This window comes from Thermobia domestica, chromosome 4, assembly GCF_964235325.1.
Source record: "Thermobia domestica chromosome 4, izTheDome1.hap1.1, whole genome shotgun sequence".
NCBI classification, from domain to species: Eukaryota; Metazoa; Arthropoda; class Insecta; order Zygentoma; family Lepismatidae; genus Thermobia; species Thermobia domestica.
Window position 1 is genome coordinate 44,872,567 of NC_137457.1, and position 22,523 is coordinate 44,895,089.

Genomic DNA, 22,523 nt, shown 5'->3' on the forward strand with positions numbered 1-22,523 from the left:
GTGTTTTTAACTAGGCCAGTCTTATCTCGTTGCAATACGAATCATCAAAACATTTGACAATGGCATCTTATCTGTTGCTCTTGAAACTAAACCATTTTAAGATGAAGTTCAATGTGCTAACAAACAGAGAAAGAAAGAGACTAGCAAAACAGACATTCACATATGTGTCTGTGTTTTTTTAATGTTAGAACATGAACGGAACTATGAATAAATACACTTGTTCTTTCAACTGCCTTTATAACTAAATGAAGAAAGAACATATATATATTTTACTTACCTATTTTAATAAGAACGACCGGTATCACAAAACACACACACTTGAGTTTTTGGTTGAAAACACAATCAATTTGTAGGATTTAATCGTAATAACTTAAAGCACTAAACACACAATACAGCTTTAAGCTGAAAACACAATCAATTGGCAGGCTTCAATCGTGATAACTGAAACGTCTCTGATGAAGATCCGGTAGCCGTTCAAGAGTCTTCGCGGGAGGGGGCGGGGCTTGGGAATTCAAATTAGCTAACCAATACAAGACGACTAGAAAAGGCATGTTTATTCATGAACCTATAGCTGATGGTAACCCTAAAAGGCATGTTTCATCTTGTTTCTAGCAACAGGATGTTCTCAAAGGCTATGAACAAAACAACTAAACAGGAAGTGTTATCGATTTTCTTGTCATAGCAGACATCATCATGTGAATATTCCTATAACACATTTCACTCCCTATGTATTAAACAATATGATATGCTATGAGAAGTTTCCGTTATTAGAATATGCTCAATCCTTGGAATCAAATCGCAGGAGGTCTGGGGGGAGGAGTGTATAGGTATGTGTTTCGTTATGAGACTCATATATGGTTTCTTGTCTCAAGTCTTTAAAAAAAATTGTGAAATAAAATATTTACCTTAGCAACTAAGTCAATTTCGTGAGAAGCTTTGATCATTTGATCATCTCGTGGGAATAGGTCCAAGGGCTTAAATCGCTTATGCTCTTTGGCTTTCCAGGAGGAGTAGGGGGTGACGGAGGTTCAAATAAACCAAAATTTTCCCACGCGCTTCTGTACTACCCATAAAAGGCTATGAACATAGCAACTAAAGGCTTGTCGAAACTTGCCTCCCAATTCCAGGAAATGATATCGATTTCTAGGAAAACAAGATAATTTTTTGCTGACTCGGAAGTCTATACGCGGGGATATCTACTCATACCTACTAACAATTCGGGTTTCATCAGTTTTCATCAATATTAACTTAGAAGTAGAAATTAAATTTTGTTTTTCGTGAAAGCACGTCTTTAATAAGTATAAAAATAATGTCGCGAACAGTATAAGATTCAATTAACTTGTCTAAAGGTAAAAACTAATACTAATGTCCTTACTAGTATTTTTCTAAATTACGTATATAAATAATTTGTCGACTAGATATATATGATATGCACAGCCGGCTCTACCATATGTGCAACACTTGCATTTGCATGGAGAGGCAAGTTTAGAGGGTCCGGGAAAATCTGTCATAAGTATATTATTTAAATTAAGTATTTCTTGTTTGAAACAGACTTCAAGATGATGGCAGTTACATTTGCTAAGCTGATCTAATATTTGAATACTACAATCATAAATTTGGTTTAGGTCGCATTAGTTTGTCACATGGACAATGCTAAAGCAAATGGTACATAAATCAAAACACAAATTTCTTAAATGTTTTCAAATGCAGAACTCAATTCTCGAATAGTAGCGAATATCTGTTCCATTTAGTTAGTTATCACAGTTTTGATATGACAACTAGTATTGTTTTTGTCGCAAACAAGTTCCTTATCATTGAAGATAGAAACAAGTTTTTTTTAAAAATATGTTAACAGATGTAGAAGAAAAAACTAGAAATAAAGATAAAAGAGCTAGTCTAGAATTGCGAACTGATACATTGAAATTAAAGCTCGATATTGAATTCTATAAAAAGGTTTACCATCTTTCCTTTGCAGGTGTGTTTCCTTTGTCTTTCACTATCATTACAGATTAGTAGGGTATGTATGTATGTTCTAGGACACTTTCCCCCTTCAGCCCCCTAACTACTAAAAAAACTATGAATCCGCCACTGACCATTACACTTTAACAAAGAAGGATAACCCAAAGTAAGATTGAGTAATTGCACTACACATAGGTGTTTATGACATTTAAAATCAAACTAAAATGGGCTAACTATTTTGTATATTTTATATGTAATAAACCATGAAAAAGTGTGTAATTTGTGGAGAATTAAAACAATTCCAAGAGTTCGCTAGAAATGGAAACAAGAGGTCTGATAACTGTAAAAGATGTTATAGAGCAGAGAATCTCAATAAAGAAATTGAGCTGGGTTTAAAATATTCTGGACCGTTGATACATTATTCACTCTCATCAGTGATGGAAATATATAATAAAATGTTCGAGCATGACTTTATAAAAATAATGTATCTTTTCTTTAAGTATATAGACACACGATTTAAGATTTTAAGACCGGCTACATTATCAGAATGTAAGTTTGTAGATCCAACATATAACCCCGTAGGTTTTACATTACCAGCACCACAAGTTATTTTCTTTAAAGATATAATACGTGTTGGTTTCACGGCATATTTTACTAGAAGGAACGAAACTACATCTTGTTATGACTTAACTAATGAAAGAAGTATTAATAATAAATTTGTTGTATGTGGAATTCCTGCATATTATAATGAAAACTTTTGTTCCATATCCCATACAAAACTACATGATTGGATACAAAAAAGATTGTCAGAATTGAAAGAAAAGGAATAATATCACTAACTACAAATCACCACTAGATGACTAACGTAATTACTAAGCACTTTCTTTGAATATTTTTTTTTGCTTTAACATTAGTTGACTGACAAAATTTTGACCATATTTTTTGGGGGGGACTAGACTTTTGGTATACGAAAATTGGTTAAAGAGTTGTTTGTGTGTAGAACTTTATAGCATTTAACTATAAAGAACTTATACCTAAAAACTTACATCTAAAATTACACTACACTACACTACATATAATTACACTTTTTACTCTATCTTACAATGACCCCAAGCTAATGTATTTACACCATCTCTTAAAATATATATATTGTATCGTTCGAAGAATCTAATGCTAGCTTATTAACTGTTATAGTATACAGGTAATGTTTATAACTTCTAATGAGGTTTATGTCTTTATACGTTTTAACATTTTTAAATAAGCTTTCTTTATAATCATTAAACTGCAAGTCCTTTGATATTACAGCTTTAGTTACTCCTTTAGCCTTTTTCTTTTCTTTATTTTCTACTTTATAAGCATACATCTTAGCTCTTAACCCAACAAGCTCCGTCATTATCTTACCCTTATTCTCATCTTTCATCTTACCTATTACTTTCTTGTTTATTAGTGGTAGTCCATATATGTTATTTTTCTCGTATTCACTCGTAACTTGATCAATTATATCTGCTATATATTTATAAAAGTCATCAGTTTCAATCTCATATATAAAGATAACAGTACCCATATAATATAAATCTATATTGTTTCCATATTTTGGCTTCATAGTGGTATAATGAAAATCATACATTAATAGCTTCGATAGTTCTAATACACTCATACCAACATATATTGGTTTATGAAATGTCAGTCGCTCTTTTTTCATATGTATAGCACATAAATTCTCTGTATATATTGTTCTGTAATCAAAATTAGGTTTTGCAATTAATTTTTCTACTCTTTTAGGATCACATTCTACTTGTATGGGCTGCGTCTTTCTAATATTTTCCATTGCTTTTCCGAATACTGAGTTATTCATGAGCTTATAAAAATCTTTTTCAAACTCATTTTTAGCTTGCGTTCTCATATTTGTATTTAAATCAATGTATTTCTTTAACCAGTCTGATTGTTTAAACTCTAATATTCTATGCAATTTCTTTAATCTCATTCCAAGTGACATATATAGTTTTAAGTTCCTATTGTGAATTACATATTTTTCCTTATTATAAAGTGTCGTTAGTAGTTTTGATTGTTTAGATTCTGGTGGCACATGTTTTCTGGAGCTAATGGTAAATCAGAATGTTTGTTGTGTAAATACTTCCGATATTCTAAATCTACATCTAATATGGAGCCAGTTTCTGAATCATCTGGAATGTTCATTATATCTATGCAAGGTTTAATCCATTTAAAGTCTTTATAAGGCATGTATTGAAACCTAGCCCATGCATATAAGTGGTTTGCGTCTAGATATGCTAGATATGTTGAACACTCACCTTTATTATAATCTTTCATGTATTTGTTCTTAGCTTTTACATATCTTTTACTGCATTGTGAGATTCCTCCTCGTATACCCTTTTCTAACATTAGTATTTTATCATAATCAGTTAACATTTCTAAGTTAATTTTAGTCATCTTTAACATTGCATCCCACGATAGGCCCGGTGCTGTATAATACCAAGCAGGATCTAATCCATATGCCTTTAAACACACATCTCTAAAATATTCAAATATATCTGTTAATTTAAAAACATCTGTTTTGTTATAATGTTCAGTTAAGTCCTCCGTTAAATTTAGATCGAATTCTTTACAAACTCGTACATGAAGCTTATGGACTCATTTTTTCTCCTGTTAATCTGTTTGTAACATTGTCTGGAGATAATGGAACAGGTTCTTTCAATTTTTCAAATGAATCAACAAACTCAAGATAATCACCTTTAGTATTAACTAGATCAAGTTTATCAATCGGGAAAACTTTAATGTTTCTCGAAATTGTTCTGGTTTTAAATTACTAATTAACTCTGTTAAACTATTTGGCATAAATCTAAATGAACCAACAAATCTTAAATTTATTCCATCTTTTTCTGGTCCTGCTGTTATATATTTTTCATATGTTATGTGCCTTTCCTCATTACTAGCGATTAGTTTAATTTTCTGTGTATCATAAGCTAACTCTTTAATAAACAAATGCGTATCATAGCCAGTTAAGTTGTGAAGAAATACAGGAACAAAGTTAGGATTTTTATAGTTTAAATTGCAATAACTGTGAGCAGCGCCTCTAAACTTTCCAGTTAAATGATCATTATCTCTTACTTTTGCTTTATTTTTTTTATCATATACAAACATTTTCTTAATTCGTATTTCCGTTCTTTTTATTTTTTCACTCACATCATCTTTATAATTGTAGTACTGTATTTTCTTCTTAAATATATTTACTTTTTTTTATCAACGACTGGTGGTAAGTGATTCAAGTTTTTTCCACATATATGACAAGTATCTGAACTGTTATAAGCTTATATTTCTTCCTTAGTAAGCGGGCTCATATTAACTATTTTTTATATATTTCCATAATTTCTATTGCTTCTTTTTGTAACATTTCAATAAATACTTTTCCGGCGTCTGGACCTATATAACTAACATCAGCTTTATAGTTTCCATTTAAATATTTGACATAGTAACAAAAACTCATTGGCTCAAGCTTTTGATATTTTACTGTTTTAGTTCAATTATGCTCTATTTTTAACTTACATAAGATACATTCAAAGTCAGCAAATATGACAAATGGAACTCTTAATGATCGATTATAGTTTTGAAACTCTATTTGATTGTCGTATGGTTTTGGAAGTTCTATTCTAACAGCCTCATGCTCTTTAAAATATAGCTCATGGTTCTGTAATTGCTTCTCATTACGAAAGTGTCTTGTTAAACATCTATCACAAAAGTATAACTTCTCGGTATGTTTTGTCACTTGACTTCTTATTAATCGTGATAGGTCTTTTATCCAACAAAAATGATTATTATTTTGATCATCTTTTATGTATAATAAATTAACATGTTTTTCTTGCTTTGTTTTTGTGATTTGAAGTGGATATACATTATAGTTCTAGTCATAGCTGTAAACATTGTTAGAAATATTGCTTCTTCTTTCAAATTTTGGAATATCTTTAATTGTACTGGAAATTCAATGTTAACACAATATTTGTTTTCTAATTTACCAGCAAGTCGTTTGTAGTGTGAAGGTCTTTCAGGATGTATTTCATCAGGTTTTAAGTAACTTGCAATAGAATACAAGAAACATTTATTGTCTTTATTTTTAACATTAATCACTGCTTTCTTAACTTTAATTGGTTTAGGGAGTTCAATATAAGAAGAAGCTCGTAATGTTACATACTTGTTTAATCTGATTTGTAAGTATTTAATTTGATGTAAAGTCCATCCTGATCCACTACCTTCAAACTCTTCCATTTCACTACGAAGTTTTTGTTTTGCATGATGTATATATTCATTTAAGTCAGTTGATTCTAATATTCTCTCGTTTGATGGTTTGAAATTGCGCTCTTGTATTTCTTTATCTTTAATATAGTCACAAATGAAAACGAGACTACTTTAACAGGGTTGAATTTTAATTCTTCTTTGATTTTGTTAATAGCAACTCTTCCACTTGGTGTTCTCTATCTAAAAATTTTATTGGACCTTTATATCCTCCTGTGTTTTCAACTTTAATGGTTTGTAAACGCTTCTTGAGTGCTGTTTCTTCTAATTTTATCTTAATTGGTATACGTGCTGGGTTCGGTTCTTCAATTACTTCTTGTTTAAATGGGAATATATTTCTAATCTGTCTTCTGCTTTGTTCATCATCATATTGTTTAAGAAGGATTATTAGTTCTGGTTTTCTTAATCGGGAATATCTTTTAATTCCCTTTTCATTACATTGCTGTCTTAACTCTATTACGGTAAATCTATTATAATTACTCATCTTTTATTATATAAAAAATCTTACTCTTCAATTTTTTTATCTTCGCCGGATTATTTCTAATCATTTTTGCACTATTTTTACTTCCATTTATCGTAATACAACACTTAACATTGTACACCCTGCCATTGTCTACATATTACGCGTTGTATTAGAACACGACTTTCATGGGAATAACCCATCAAAGTTACATATACACATATTAAAATTAAATCATTTTTGTAAACTTACTCATCCTCGTCATAATCATCAGTACCATATTTATATTCATCATCACTACTCAAATCAGATGTTTTTTGTTGCATTATTAATAATTCTTTTTCCTTTAACAGTATTTGCTTCTCTAGTAGTGCTGCTAAGAGTTTAAGATCATGATGAATTAGTTTAAGTCTATCATGTAATAAATCAAAATCTTTCTCCATAATAATATAGAAAACCAACAAAAATGAGATAAATTTAAAAAAATCAAATAATAAAAACGAACAGCTGAATATGACTAGTGCTAAGGAAATATTATCTTACAAACCTATATTTGATTGTGTATGTAAACATTTAGATATTGGTGGTTATAGTGATGAAGACAAAATAAATTTAGCGTGTCCATAGGTATGTTAGATAATTTGTTCAAGAAAGCCACTAAAGAAAAGAACCCATTTCTTATACAAAACATTCTCTATGCAAACGTTATGAATTTGTCTGATGACATGTTAGATTCACTGACTGATGAACACTGGTTATCTATAGGTTATGATGATTATGAGGAGGAATATATCTATAATCACATTACAGAAGACCACATACGCAAATATCAGGAGAAAGTTAATTTGAGTAAAATATGTTCATGGAAAAAGTTATCAGAAGAGTTTATAAGAGAATTAGCTGATAAAGTTGATTGGGAGATTATTTCAGAAAGCCAAGACTTATCAGAAGGCTTTATAAGAGAATTTGCAGATAGAGTTAATTGGAAAGAAGTATCGTTAAATCAAAACCTATCTGAAGAATTTATTAATGAGTTTATAGACAAAGTTGATTTTGATGCTATATCTTATGGTAGGAAACTCTCTGAAGCCTTTATACGAAAACATGCAGATAGAGTTGATTGGTGGAGCTTATGTAGAACTCAGCAATTATCAGAAAACCTTATAAGAGATTACGCTGACAAAGTAGATTGGAGAACGATTTCAATATTTCAAAATTTAACAGAAGAATTTATTGCAGAGTTCAAAGACCGCGTTAATTGGGATAATATTTCAATTTATCAAGACGTCTCTGTAGAGTTTATATATGTATTTAGACACTGCGGATTGGAGAGTTATAATAAGATACCAAAATAATTCTGAATTAAGTAGTATATTGAATTTAGCATTCGAAGTTACAACAGATGGTTTGTTTAATGTTTAAGTAATTACCTTTTCTGGCTATTATATCATAAAGGCTGTAACCTTAATTATCAGATAATAAATCATACAAGCAATATATACAGCTAATCAATTCTTCTTCTGATAGGCGTGTCAAAAACTCATTACCCTTACCTTAAAAATATCTAAATACGAAACTCACTGTTAATTGTCTCTTATACTTAAAAACAAATCAATAACAAACTCATATATTCTCCATCCTCATTATTTAGGTCAAATGACAACCATGAGAAATAACACAATCATAATTTTCTTTTACTTTATTTAGAAGGTTAATCGTGTTTGGGTCTTTGGTTTTAGACAATATAGCCATGTCTGGATATTTTTCTTGTAAGCATTGTAATTTTGTTTTTATATTACACTCTTGAATACTTCCAACCCAATATCTGTAACTCTCATAGCTCTTTACTTGTTCTCTTTTGTCTGTTTCGTACTTTTCTTATATATTTTGTAGTTGAATAGGGGAGAGATTCTTTTTAATAATAACTAGTTTGTGTACTTTCCCTGGATCTTCTGTATGTTCAGCTGCTATTAATTTTAATTTAGTTATTTCTTGTTCTTGTTCTTCATTTTGAATTCTCAATCTCTCCACTGTTTGTTCTATCTCCTCTACTCTTCTTTGCAACTCTTCTTGATCTTCTTGAATTTGTTTAAAACTAGAAACGAAATAGTCTTCGATAATATCATAGCATTTGTCATAGAAATCTTCTGATACCCATAAAGCAATTGCGAGAAATATCTTTTTATACATATATGTTCCTGAGATTAGATTGTTTATTTCGTTACCAGCTAGTTTTACTCTTTAAGATGAGTTTCTGAAGTGGCTGGAATCCCAGGAACTTTGAAGTTTTTGTAGTAATCTAATAACTCTTTTGATTGTTTATTTTCTAACCAGTTATCAAACCTCTTACCACCACTCTGACACAACTTAATAGCATTGAAATATACTGTTATTTTATCTATAATCAATTTAAAATCACCAAAAATTCCATACCAATAATTGTCTTTAATCTGTTTATAACAAATATCATTTAAACTAAGAGAATTATCCATAGTACTCATATTTATTATATAGAAAATCATTATTTTTAACTTTATTTCGTTACCACCTGTTATTTTTTGAACGATTTGAGTAACATTTTGTTACTTTTATCTCATTCAAACCAGCCTTTTATGGTTATTATTCCATAAAAGACAAACATTTATATTTACACTACAACATTACTCTTATCTATCCAGCTATTATGTGAATCATTAAATCCTAACCACTTAACGTATACTGTATCACCTTTCTTTTTTATCCCCTTTTCCACCAAGTATTCATCTTTATGTTTCGTCTTTAATAGTTCTGGTTCGTAAAATTAACCTTGTACATCTTCATCTTCTAAATCTTAAATTCTATATGTCGGCGGATTAGATGGAATAACTTCGCTAATGACAAATACTTCTGTTGACCAATTAGGTGTATATCCTTTCTCAAATAACCGTTTCGATTTACTTATACGAACATGATCATCTAATTTGTATTTGGGTTTAACACGCTTATATTCTTTCTTATACACTTTCTCCAATATTGTTCGTTCATTTTTCTTGCTAACTTCTATAGGCTTTAAACCAATTGTTCTATGTACTCTATTATTATACTCACTAATCAATGTTGGTAATATCTCTATCCATTTGTAATTCCCTTGTGTTGTAAACCTTTTCTACATGTTTTGTTTAAGTGTTCTATTAAATCTCTCAACAAGAGAAGCTTTATTACCACTATAGGTTGAGTAATGATTAATCTTATTTTCCTCCATTAACTTCTTAAACTTTTTATTGTAAAACTCTTTACCTTGATCAGTTTGTTAGTTACTAGGTTTTCTTGCTCTTAATATGGATTCGAATGCATCTATAGCATTCTCACCACTCTTATCTTTAACAGAAACAGCAAACGCATATTTGGAAAACACATCTATAATCGTTAGTAGATACTTATAGCCTTTATTTAATTTTGAAACACGTTTTAATACTCCACTATCCATTTCTACAATTTCAGCTTGCCAAAGATCATCGATACCTTTTATAACTACACTTAATCTGTCAAAGTTTTTTCTAGATGGTTTGTGAATTTCTTCTATAATGTTTTCTCTAGCACCTTTACCATCATATAGTCAATCTTTCTTTTTAACGAATTGAGATTAAGTAACACCACATACAGAACAAATACCTTTCTTTAGATATCTTCCATTCTTTGTTCAATTCTAATGGTACCTTTTTCCGTCTCTGTCAATTTCTTACATTTAATACAATACATTATCATTACTATTTATTGTATAGAAAATCAACAAAATAATTAAAATTTATCACTACCTAATACTATACTTTAACATTGTCATCATCATCACTTGATTCTTTTTCACCTTCTTCTTCTACTTCTATATACATAATAAGCAATATTAATTTACCTTCTTTCAATTCAGAATCTTTAGATGGTCTAATTTTTAACTGATCATGTATATTAAAGTGTAATGGAAAACTTTGAACTGGTGTATCATTTAAAAATAAGTCTATAAGATGTTTATAAAGACTTGATTCTATATGCATTAAAATACTTCTATAAAGAAATTTGTAGGCAGCAGTTAAATTATATACAAAAAAGGCTGGTTTTCCAAGATCATCTTCTGCCAATCGACATGGAAATTCAAGAATTTCTTTTCGTGTAAGTAAATTAAACTCTTCTTTTACTGATCCAAACTGTTCTAATGTTACAACATCTTTTTTATCAATAGCATTACATACATTAACCAGTCTTTTGTTCTTAAAATCAACATAGGATGTAAAAACTTCTCTAGCTTCTTCTTTTTTACTTTTAATGTTACAAAAGATATCCATGTTTATTATATAGCAAACGCCATTAGGAAAGCTCTCTTTCTATGTACATTACAACAAACAATAATTGACCTTCCATAGCTGAATTTTTAGTTGGTTTAATTGTAATTATATCATTCTTGTTAAAGTTAAAAGGTAAATTTTCAATCAATGTATCACCTAAATATATCTCTAGAAAGTATTTATCCAAACTCAATTCCATGTGCATTATTTTCCCACTATAGAGAAACCTATAACCATTAGAAAGATTGAATATTCTAAAAATTGGGTTTTTAAAATTCTTAGTCCCCAATCGATATAATAGAGGTATAGTTTCTTTTTGCATGATCAATTTAGTAGTATCCATCCTAATCTTTTGAAAATCTTTCTTTATGTATGTGTCTTGTAACGTTTCTAATGCATCTTCAAATCGTTTTCTATCGTTCTCTAATTGAGCTTCTATTGATCTAAGTTGACTTACGCTAACAACATCATTTAAATTCTCCAACAATTTTAATTTTTCTTCACTAATATCAACATCACCTTTTCTATCTTTAACATTATGAAATATATCCATACTCGTTTATTATACAGAAAATGTCCATCCTAATTTTTCAAAACATTTCTGCTAATGAACCAACTGCTCCTAAAGCTGTTAGATTGGCTGGAATTGTAAAGATAAAACGACCGATATGTTCTTTCTTAATCTATTTCATTTGTGCAGTAGTTAGAGTTAAATCTATTCCTTTACCTTCTTCAATTTTCTTAGATTTATCGCTAAGTTGTTTCTTTGTTAATACATCATCAATATTTAAATCCTTTAGTTCGTTATAAGGAACACTAAACATACAACCTATAATAGAACACATCTTCCTATTTATTTAAGAGAAAATCTTGGTTTGTAAAAGTACAATTGTTGTTGCCCCACCAAAATCAATTAAGGAATCATTCTCATCAGTTATCCCCATCTCAAACATATCAATCTTGTCTTTAGATATAGCAAAAAATAATGGATAAGTAGGCTTGTAAATAATACTATGTTTAAACTCAGCATCTGTTTTAAATGATGGTATAATTCCTGTTACTCTATGTGTGTTTTCTGTATCTTTAACAAACATACCATCTGCTATATTACAGTGAACATTAATTGTATCGAATGGGTGAAACTTTGGTGCCTTATCTCCAACATGTTCTATGTTTTTGGTTAAGTTTTTCTCACTTGAACCTAATAGAGTGTTAATGGTATCTAAGGTTATATCACAATGCTCGCTAAATATTTTAACTCTATTTTTCACTCTGTCCTCAGTAAATTTAATAGTTTTAAAAGCATCGACGGAGTATGGAAGATTTGATTTAATATATTCTTCTAATTCTTTTAAACTATATTGACCACGTTGAACTATGAGTTTTTTTGTAAGATTAGGATGAAGGTTACTACAAAATGTTAATTTATTATTTCTTTCTGTAATGTTTGGAGTTAAGTATGTTGTAAAAAACCCAACTAGTCCTATACTTAAATAGTTGTTACTGTTGTCTAATTCGTAATGGAGTTTCTTCTTTAAAACAGAAGTATCACTCGTTAACTTAAATACCTTAGCCATTTATTATATAATAAATGAATGAGTTTGATTTACCTAGAGATATTCCAAGAGAGAAAGGAATCAAGTTAATAGAAGATATTCAAAAGTTAGAATACGGTTTAAAGAAGAAAAAGAGAAAACTACGAAGTGTTAGGTATGCATACTACACTTTGATTACGTTATCGGTTATAATTTCTGCAACAACTGGCTTTATTAAATTTTTATACCTGTAACACTTTACGCAATATTAACAACGTCTCTTGCAACTAGAAGTGCTATTATAACAGGTTTGTGTTCTAAGTTAAACATAAGCAAAAGAAAAGATGAATATAAAACCATTGTCACTTGTATTAACTCATTTAAAGAACAGTTAGAGATGATAATAACATTAAATGGCGAAATGGATAACGAATATATAAAAGATACGTTGCATAAGACCAAAGAAAAACTTAAAGATATAAGATCATAAAAGATGTTAACAAATAGGGACCCGTTGATTTTCTCTATAATAAATGAGTAAGAAAACTATTAATTGGGATGTAAAAGAGATTATAAAAGAAACAACAGCTAAGAAAAGAATTGGAGAACTTATACTTGATGATATTCGATGTCTTATTGTGGGTCCATCTGGGTGTGGTGAAACTTTTTTGTTATTTAATTTTTTATTACAGCCAGGTTGGTTAAACAATAATTACTTCTATATATATTCTAAAAACATGAATCAGCCAAAGTATGAGCAATATAAAATATCGATTTGAGAAAGCAGAACTAAAGTTCAATAAACAAATAGCAACGTTCTTAAGCAGTAATGACTGTATTGTACCTATTGATGGATGTGAAAAATAGTCTGTTGTTGTGTTTGACGATAACATTTTAGAGAATCAAGATACTATTGATATTAATTTACAAGAGGTAGACATAGACATTTAGACTGTTTCTATCTTTTACAGACATTTTCAAAAGTACCTAAACAGCTTATAAGAGATAACGTAACTTCCTATGTGTATTTAGCAAGATGATACTAATCTTAAACATGTGTATAATGAGTTTGTCGGAGAAGATATGTCTTATGATAAATTTAAAGAGATGTGTTCGAAATGTTGGCAAGAAGTTTATGGTTTTATAGTAATTGGTATGACAAGGAAGGTAAGCAATGGTAAGTATAGGAACAAGATAAAACAGTTTATAAACGTTTGATGTTTTTTCATGTTTAAACGTTTGATGTTTTTCATCTTTCTTGACGTTTTTTGATGTTTATTTACGTTTTTTCATGTTTTTACTTTTTTTCTAGTTTGTTCGTTTTCTAAATAATAAAGGGATGAGAAAGAAATTAATAAGAATATTAAGTTAAAGGAGTTCTTGATAAGGAGCTTCAAATCTTGGAAGAAAGAAAGAGCAGGTATATATGATAAATTTAAGACACAAGAACAACCTGTAATTGATGCTATTCATAATTTAGGGAGTGAGATTAAAGAAGTAGTAGAACAAAATAAGAAAAAAATAACTGAACTTGTTCCAGCTGTACATAAGACGGCTTCAATAGATCCTAGTCTACTAGAAACACCTAAAAAGATAACTTATGATAGCACTCCAAGTAGTAGTGATACACCTATAACAGGAGAAAGAAAACAAATGAGAAAGCAAATTAAAGACAAAGTTGAAGGAGTTGAACCTTTAACAACGGCACGATAATTTGGTAAGATTGCAACAAAATATTATAGTAGAAGAAATGATAGTGTATTTGGAATAAGAGCTGTAGAGGAAAATGGAAAAATAATAAATAAGATAGGAAATTCTGAAGTAAATGTGTGTGGTGATGATTGGATAATTAATGGTAAAACTTATAAAGGAACAGAAGGTCTATGGGAATTGTAAACGTTGAATACTAATAAAACCATTGAAGATTATGATGATGACGATTTTGAACAGTACAAGGAAATGATAATAGAATCAGATGCTGCCTTCCAAAAGTATAATCGAGATAAAAAAAAGAGCATTTAATAGAGGTTATAAGTACATTAATATTATCAAACCTATTTGGGATGATTAAATTAAAACAAATTTACCTCCAACTCCTAAAAGGACTGGTGAAGGAATTAAACAATATACAGAGATACCTAAAGAATATATATGGATGGATGATGTGTGAAAGTTAATTGATCGGTTAATAGTTATACATGGAGATAAAAAGGCTGGTAATAATAACTTTTATAATGAGAAACTAGGTATAGTGAGTATGATTAATAACAAGCTTTCACAATTTATTCCTAATGATCCAAAAGTTATAGGTTATTTGATTAAGATTTTAAATACATTATCACCACGATTGTGGAATGGTGAGAAGCTTGGAAAAGGATTAGTAAATGATTTGATTAATAAACTCCCATTTGAATTACATATTCCAGGATTTTCATACTGTGGTCCGGGAACTAATCTACAAGAAAGATTAGAAAGAGGTGATAAAGGTATTAACTCGTTAGTTGAGGTTTGTAAAGAACACGATATATGTTACAGAGACAATAAAGATGCAGAGTCAAGACATATCGCAGATAAGGAACTAGAAACTAAAGCATGGAAAAGAGCATTTAGTAGTGATGCATCAATTGGTGAACGATTAGCTGCTTTTGGAGTTGGTACTGCTATGAATGCTAAGGTTAAGTTAGAATGTGGATTATAAGTTATTATGTATGATTCTTTTATGGGTACACCCCATAAAAGCGTTGTTTCAACATTTTCTTTATAATAAATGGATAGTATTGAGAGTTACGAGTTACAGAGTTTTAAACCTAACACAAGAACATTTAATAATTTGAATTAAGCTAACAAATATATTGAGTTTGATTTCGATGTGGGGGATGTGTTCATACATCCACACAAAGCAGATTGTCATATGCCTTTTGAAGTTGTTAGTGCAGCAGTTGGAGGAACATTTGGTGCAAATGATACTATAAAACTTGTAGATAACTTCTTACCATTCTTCTTTTCTCAAATTGAGGTTAGAAAGCATGGAGTTGTTATAGATAAGATTGAACTACCAGGAATAACATCTACAGCTATTGGAACATTAAAGATTTCCAAACCAGAAGTTGAATATCTAAAACAAGCAGGATTTGAAAGAGATGATAAACTTGGTGTACGAAAGGACTTTAGCGTTTTGTACCTATTAAGATTAATTCCAGGCTTTTTAAGTGATTATAAAAAGGTTATGTGGAAAAGTGAATTAAGAATAACATTTACAAAAGCTAACAACAATAACGATATCTTGTGCAAATGGGTTCGCACAGGAGCAGGTGCAACAGCTCCACATGATGGAAAAATAACAATAAAGAATATGGAGATAAGAATGCCGATTATTGAATACGAATCTAATTACGAAAACAATTTAAAGTTGAATATTCTTAAAGAATCTAAAATCATGTTTCCATTCCATACTTATAATGTGTTCAGAAGACTGTTGTAGGTTCTTTCTTGGAGTTCGTTGTTACTAATCAATTTAATTCTAGACAATTTGATATGCCTGATTTCGTAGTTGTAATGTTACAAACTGATAGAAGTGGCAAACAAACAGCAGATGCAAGTAAGTTTGATCATTGTAAGGTAAAGAATATCTATCTTAAGAATGCAAGGAATGAGGTATTTCCAAGAGAATCAAGAAACTTAGATATTGTTAACAGGGATTTTTAAAGAAGGTTATTGTGCATTTAAGAGAATAACATGTGGCAATACTGAAATGTACTATGATCCTAAAGAGTTTACAGATAATAGCCCAATGTATGTGATTAATTGTAGTAAGAGGAAAAATGTATCGGTAAATGAGAGAACAAACATAAAGATTGTAGTAGACTCTGCAGAAGCTGTGGCTGCTAATACTATATGTTATGCGAATTTAATGGGACAAAACAACTTTACATATGATCTTAAGAATGAGAAAGTAATATAGGAGTGTTAGATAGTTAAATGCATTTTTGGTAATGTTTATGGAAGTTTTCCATAAACGAAATTAGCAAGAATTATTAACATATTTTTAGTGAAAAAAAATTGAAGAGTGATCGTTGATTTTCTATACAATAAATACGATGGCGAGTCATATTGAGGTTTTAAATAAACTTGGAAGTCTTGAGCAAAAACAAATTATTGGATTAAGAGAGTTAGAATTAGGTACATAATATAAGATTGTGAAAATGGAAAAGATTAAAACTAAGTTTGGAAAGAGCATTTTAGTTGAATGCGAGGAGTTTAAGTTCTTTCTTCCACCTAGATTTACAAAACACTTAACAGATATAATGATTGATGAGATCGTTAAAGATGGAATAAAAATCAAATACGCTGGTCTAAAAGATAATTATCCAACTTTTGAGTTCTGTGTGTAAATTTTAAATGAGAAGTGTTTTTTTGAATTTTAAATGAAAAGTGGTTTTATGAATTTTATTCATAAAACGAACATTTTCCTCATAACAAATAAGCAGCTATGGCTAATTATTTGAACAAGAAAAATGACGTTAAATCATTGAGATTACTTCGCATAGATGAGTTAGAAAAAGGTAAACAGTACGAGATAACATTATCGAAATTGATTCCAATACAACGTTATGGTCAAAGAGTTTTAATACATTTAGATGAGAAATATAACACTTTATTACCACAAAATTATAATGATGATAGTGAGCAAGTATTGAAAGATTTGAAAAAATATAAGCTGTTTGATAAGTATGAGGGTTTGAAAGATTTAGATAATGGTTATAAAATACATCAGTTTTACTTAAGAAATGAGTCCAAAAATAACAAAAACGACTAGAATATGTCTTTAAAAGCAAAAAGATGGAGCGATTATAATGGACCCTCAAAACAAGTTCATTCTTACTAATAATCTCAATGTAATTTTAAAAAATGTGCAAACCGAAGTTCAACCAGTTTTTTATATTAACGGCTGTCTATTCATCTTGAATTACGATCAGTGGACTGAGTTTAAGAAATCATTGTTTCCTATAGAGAACAAAGTTAGCAGAAGATTCCATTATCAATATTCGAACTTGTAATTTTAAGTATGTTTTAAGTGTATAAGACTATGTTTAAGTGTGTAAAATTTAGAAAGTAACACGTATAAAATTTAGAAGGTAAGTTTTTATGGTAACATCGTGAAAGCTAAGACGTTTGAACATACGGAACGCAATGTCAATTTTAAAGATACAGGTATAAATAAGAGATTTGAGTTTTCTGTAATTATATCCTTAGAGTTATCCAATTTATAAGACATTCAGTAGATAGTAAATTTATTTCTCTATTGAATGCCGTTTGAGTTTTGAAAATCAGTTGGTATTTAGCCGGGAATTTCGGGAATATTTTACGGGTTTATTTTTGAGTTTTTGGAAAAATGTTATTCATTTAAAAAGTCTTAGAACTAAATGTAGAATACGGTAATATTTTTATTTATTTGATTTGATAAAACTTTGTAGAGATATTGAAAAAAGGGAGAAATATCCTGAGAATTATGCAACCATTTATGCATTTTGTAAAATTGCATATGTCACTGGTATTCATTTGCCATTTGAATTTTTGAAATCGTTTAATTAGGGACCGAACTATTGAATTTTAACGTTATTTGGGGGTGAGGTTGCAGTGTTGCCAACTCACTTTTAACAATTATCATATTTATTAGTAATTTGGTGAATTCATCCCTATATGTTTTAAAGCGATATCTTGAAAAATTTAAATCGTGGAACGTTCCGAAAAAATGTTGAGTTGGAAACACCGTATTGTAAAAGCATTAGTTTTGTTGGGGTTTATACAAACAGTTTCTCGTTCATGCTAGCTAAGTAACACGGAATTTTTTTTAAATTTGCATAGTAGAAGTTGTCCGATCAGAAATTTTCATGAACAACGATTGTGAATCAAGAAACGAAAGATAGACGCTCCGCCAAGAAAAGTGTTGGAGATAAGTCTTTCTCAAACTGAGCAGGGAGGAAAGCGTGAGATACATTTGGCGTAAGTCCACACAGCTGCTAAAAAAGAAAGAAAACATGTCTACAAGCTAGAAGCTCTGTTGAAGGAAGAGAAAAGAAAATATGTTGGTATGAGGAAAAGAAAAAAAAGAAAATCCGGTTGTATGTCACGTTCTAAGAAGGAAAGAGAGAGGCTATAAATCTAATACATATTTGTATGTTCATGCTTCTCTCAACTGAATATATGTATGTCCGTATGTGCTAGAATGTATTAGATTTATAGCATCGTGACTTTTGCATCTGGAATGTATATAAATATATATCTGTAACAACTGTATGCATCATACTAAATTTTAAGTTCGCATTACTCAGCTATTAGTAGACCTATTTCGATCAAACAAAAACTATTTTTTCAACCAAAGACAGCGCCATAAGTTATAAGTTTTTACATCTAAGTTTTTATGATTTTTAAATGTCATAAAAGCATATTCAATCTCACATTGGGTTATCCTTCTGTGTTAAAGTTTAATGGTTAGTGGCGGATTCATAGTTTTTTTAATGGTTAGGGGGTTGAAGGAGGAAAGTGTCCTAGAACATACATACATACCCTACTCAGATTAATATTTAAAGAAAGAGCAATCGCCTGGAGATTGTAATTTTAGTAAGTATTTAAGCCTTTCAGAGTGCAACTGCACTTACCCTCCCCTTCGTTGTTCATGCTAGAGTAGCATACTTAAAATCGTGACTTTTAAGATTTGTTCCTTCTGGACAAAGGGGGAGGCGGCAAATTATGCTATTTCACAGGGCAACAAATTGCCTAGGGCTGACCCTAATGATATGTATATTCAAGACATTAATACAGGATGAAGCAATTTGAAGTAATGCAGGGTGTTTCAGAATGATTAATATGTAACGTGATTTTGATTTATGTGGCTCCTCACATTGTAATTATCCAGCATTTCTGATTTTCACCAGCATACATACAAAGAAAAAATGTAAGAACAGAAATCCATGGCTTAGTTATAAGTTATCCTTAATACTCGTGAACCTGTTTTAGTTCAAACAGAAATTCGGTCCTCATCCAGAGTGCGTTTGTTTTTACTTTGCACGCATCTCACCTAAAGGATGGATCTGTCTGCTATGTCTTGTTGCCACGCCAGGGTTGAGTTGAGAGTTACAATTCTCTAGGAAACAGCAAAACGCCTTTCCTCTCACAAATCACGGCGACACATTTCTCCGATTGTGGCAACTAAGCATTCCAAATATACATAGCCGGATAAACCAATCAAGAGGCCCGGGGTAGAAGAAATCTGTGACCACTGCTAACGTCGCCAATAGATACATTTCTGTGAAAGTACAGTAGGGAAGATAAGGGAACATGTTTCATATTTGTGGTTATATTTAATCTTCTGATGATGATTGTATGTTGTATAATTCTTCATCTGATGATGATTGTATCTTGATCATAGTAGAGGCTCGGGTTTACAGCCCCTCTAAGACTCCCATTAATTATACCCTCCAAATACGCACCAGTAGTAGAAAATGGATCGATCTGTGACAACATAGAACAACTCAAGAGCCCCTGGGACATTGAACACCTTACACCGTGAACTCACGTTCTTTTACTACCTCCATTTTAGGAGTGAATTTGTTCCCTTTTATGAGCACTTTTTAGGGGTGTACTCGTTCTCTTTTATGACCACTTTTTAAGGGGTGAACTCGTTCCCTTTTATGAGCACTTTTCCAACCCCTACGAACATCAGACTACGTAACACACAGCAGAGCATAAGAGTACGTAACATAATAAGGGTGTACTCGTTCCCTTTTATTAGCATTTTTTCAACATAGCAGACAATGAACATAGCAAAGGGGTACGAACACACAACTATTTAACATAGCAATAGTGCATTCATTCTATTTTATGAGCATATTTTCCAACCCCTATTTTAACAAAGCATAAATTACACTGAGACTATTAACACACAGCAGAACAGATAATACATAAGAATACGTAACATAGTAAGGATGTATTCGTTCTCTTTTATGATTACTTTTTCAACCCCTATTCGAACATTTTATCATGGCAGAAAATACACTGAAACTATGAACACACAGCACAACAGATATACATAGCACAGCTAATAAAAGAGCATGGCTTATTTTCCAATCCCTATTTTAACATAGCATAAGACTACGAACACATAGCTGAGGTGTATTCGGTTTCAACCCCTTAGCATAAGACTATGTAACATAGCAGTTACGAACACATAGCAGAGCAGATAAGAAATACAACAACCTCCATTTTAGGGGTGTATTCATTCCCTTCTTTGAGCACATTTTCCCACCCCCTATTATAACATAGCACAGATTACATAGCAGAGCTAATACAAGAGTATGGCTTATTTTCCAACCCTTATTTTACCATAACAGGGACTACGAAACATAGCGGACATAGTACAGGGGGTGTATTCATTTTCTCCACCACTAATTGAACATAGCAGAAATTACACTGAGACTACGCACCACACTGAGAACACACAGCAGACCAGAGAATACATAAGATTCATTCCCTTTTAAGAGTACATTTTAAGGGGTGTACTCGTTCTCTTTTTGATTACTATTTCAACCCCTTTATTACCATAGCAGAAATTACATAAGATATATTTTTTTTCAACCCCTATTTTAAGACAATGAATACCTAGGTAACATAGCGATTCAATACGCTCGTTCAACCGATTTATAAGAAATTCGGCATATGGAGGTTTTCGACCATGCTTAGTACGAATACGATACTTATTTTTACCTGGGTCCTATAGTTTATGTGGCATACGCCCTTTCTATGACAATTTTAACCGATTTGGGTGAAACTCGGTATATGGGGGTTTTCAGACATGCAGATTAAAATATCATACTTATTTTTATCTGGGTCTTATAGTTTATGCGGGATACGCCCTTTGTATGACAATTTTAACTGATTTGGATGAAACTCGGTATATAGGGGTTTTCGGACATGCTGATTACGAATATCATACTTAGTTTTACCTGGGTTTTATAGTGTATGTGGGATACGCCCTTTGTATGACACTTAAAACCCAATCACTCGTAAACGAAGCAACATATTGAGATGGTGTTTCCACGTTTAGTAATTGGTCATCAACTACTACAAGTTCCAAAAATAATGATCATCGAGGTCAAAGGTCAACATACTTAAAAACTAATATCTCTAAAAAGAGCCACATATTGAGGTGCTGTTTCCTCATTTAGTAATCGGCCACCAATTACTACAAGTTCCAAAATACTGATCATCGGGGTCAAAGGTCAACATACTTAAAACCTAATAACTCAAAACCAGAGCCACATATTGAGGTGCTGTTTCCACATTTAATAATCGGCTACCAACTACTAAGGTTCCAAAATAATGATCATCGGGGTCAAACGTCATACTTTAAACCTAATAACTCAAAACCAGAGCCACATATTGATGTGCTGTTTCCACAATTAGTAATCGGCCACCAACTACTACAAGTTCCAAAATAATGACCATCGGGGTCAAAGGTCAAAATACTTAAAACCTAATAACACGAAAACTGAGCCATATATTGAGGTGGCGTTCCAACATTTAGTAATCGGCCACCAACTACTACAAGTTCCAAAATACTGATCATCGAGGTCAAAGGTCAACATACTTAAAACCTAATAACTCGAAAACTGAGCCACATTTAGTAATTGGTCATCAATCACTGCAAGTTCCTAAATAATGACCATCGAGAGCTTGTAAACGGAGCAACGGATAAATTTTTTACAAAGCAGAAAAAGTGAAGGAGGAATAAATTTGAGTTTTCTATTGAATTTTCTACCAACGAGAAATCTAATTTGTAACGAGCTCAGAATTTCTGTAGCGCAAAAATTAATTTGGATGGACTAACGAAAGAAAGCAAAGCAGCCTTTCTAACTAGCTGAGAATTATATGTCTTCTTGTACTAATTAA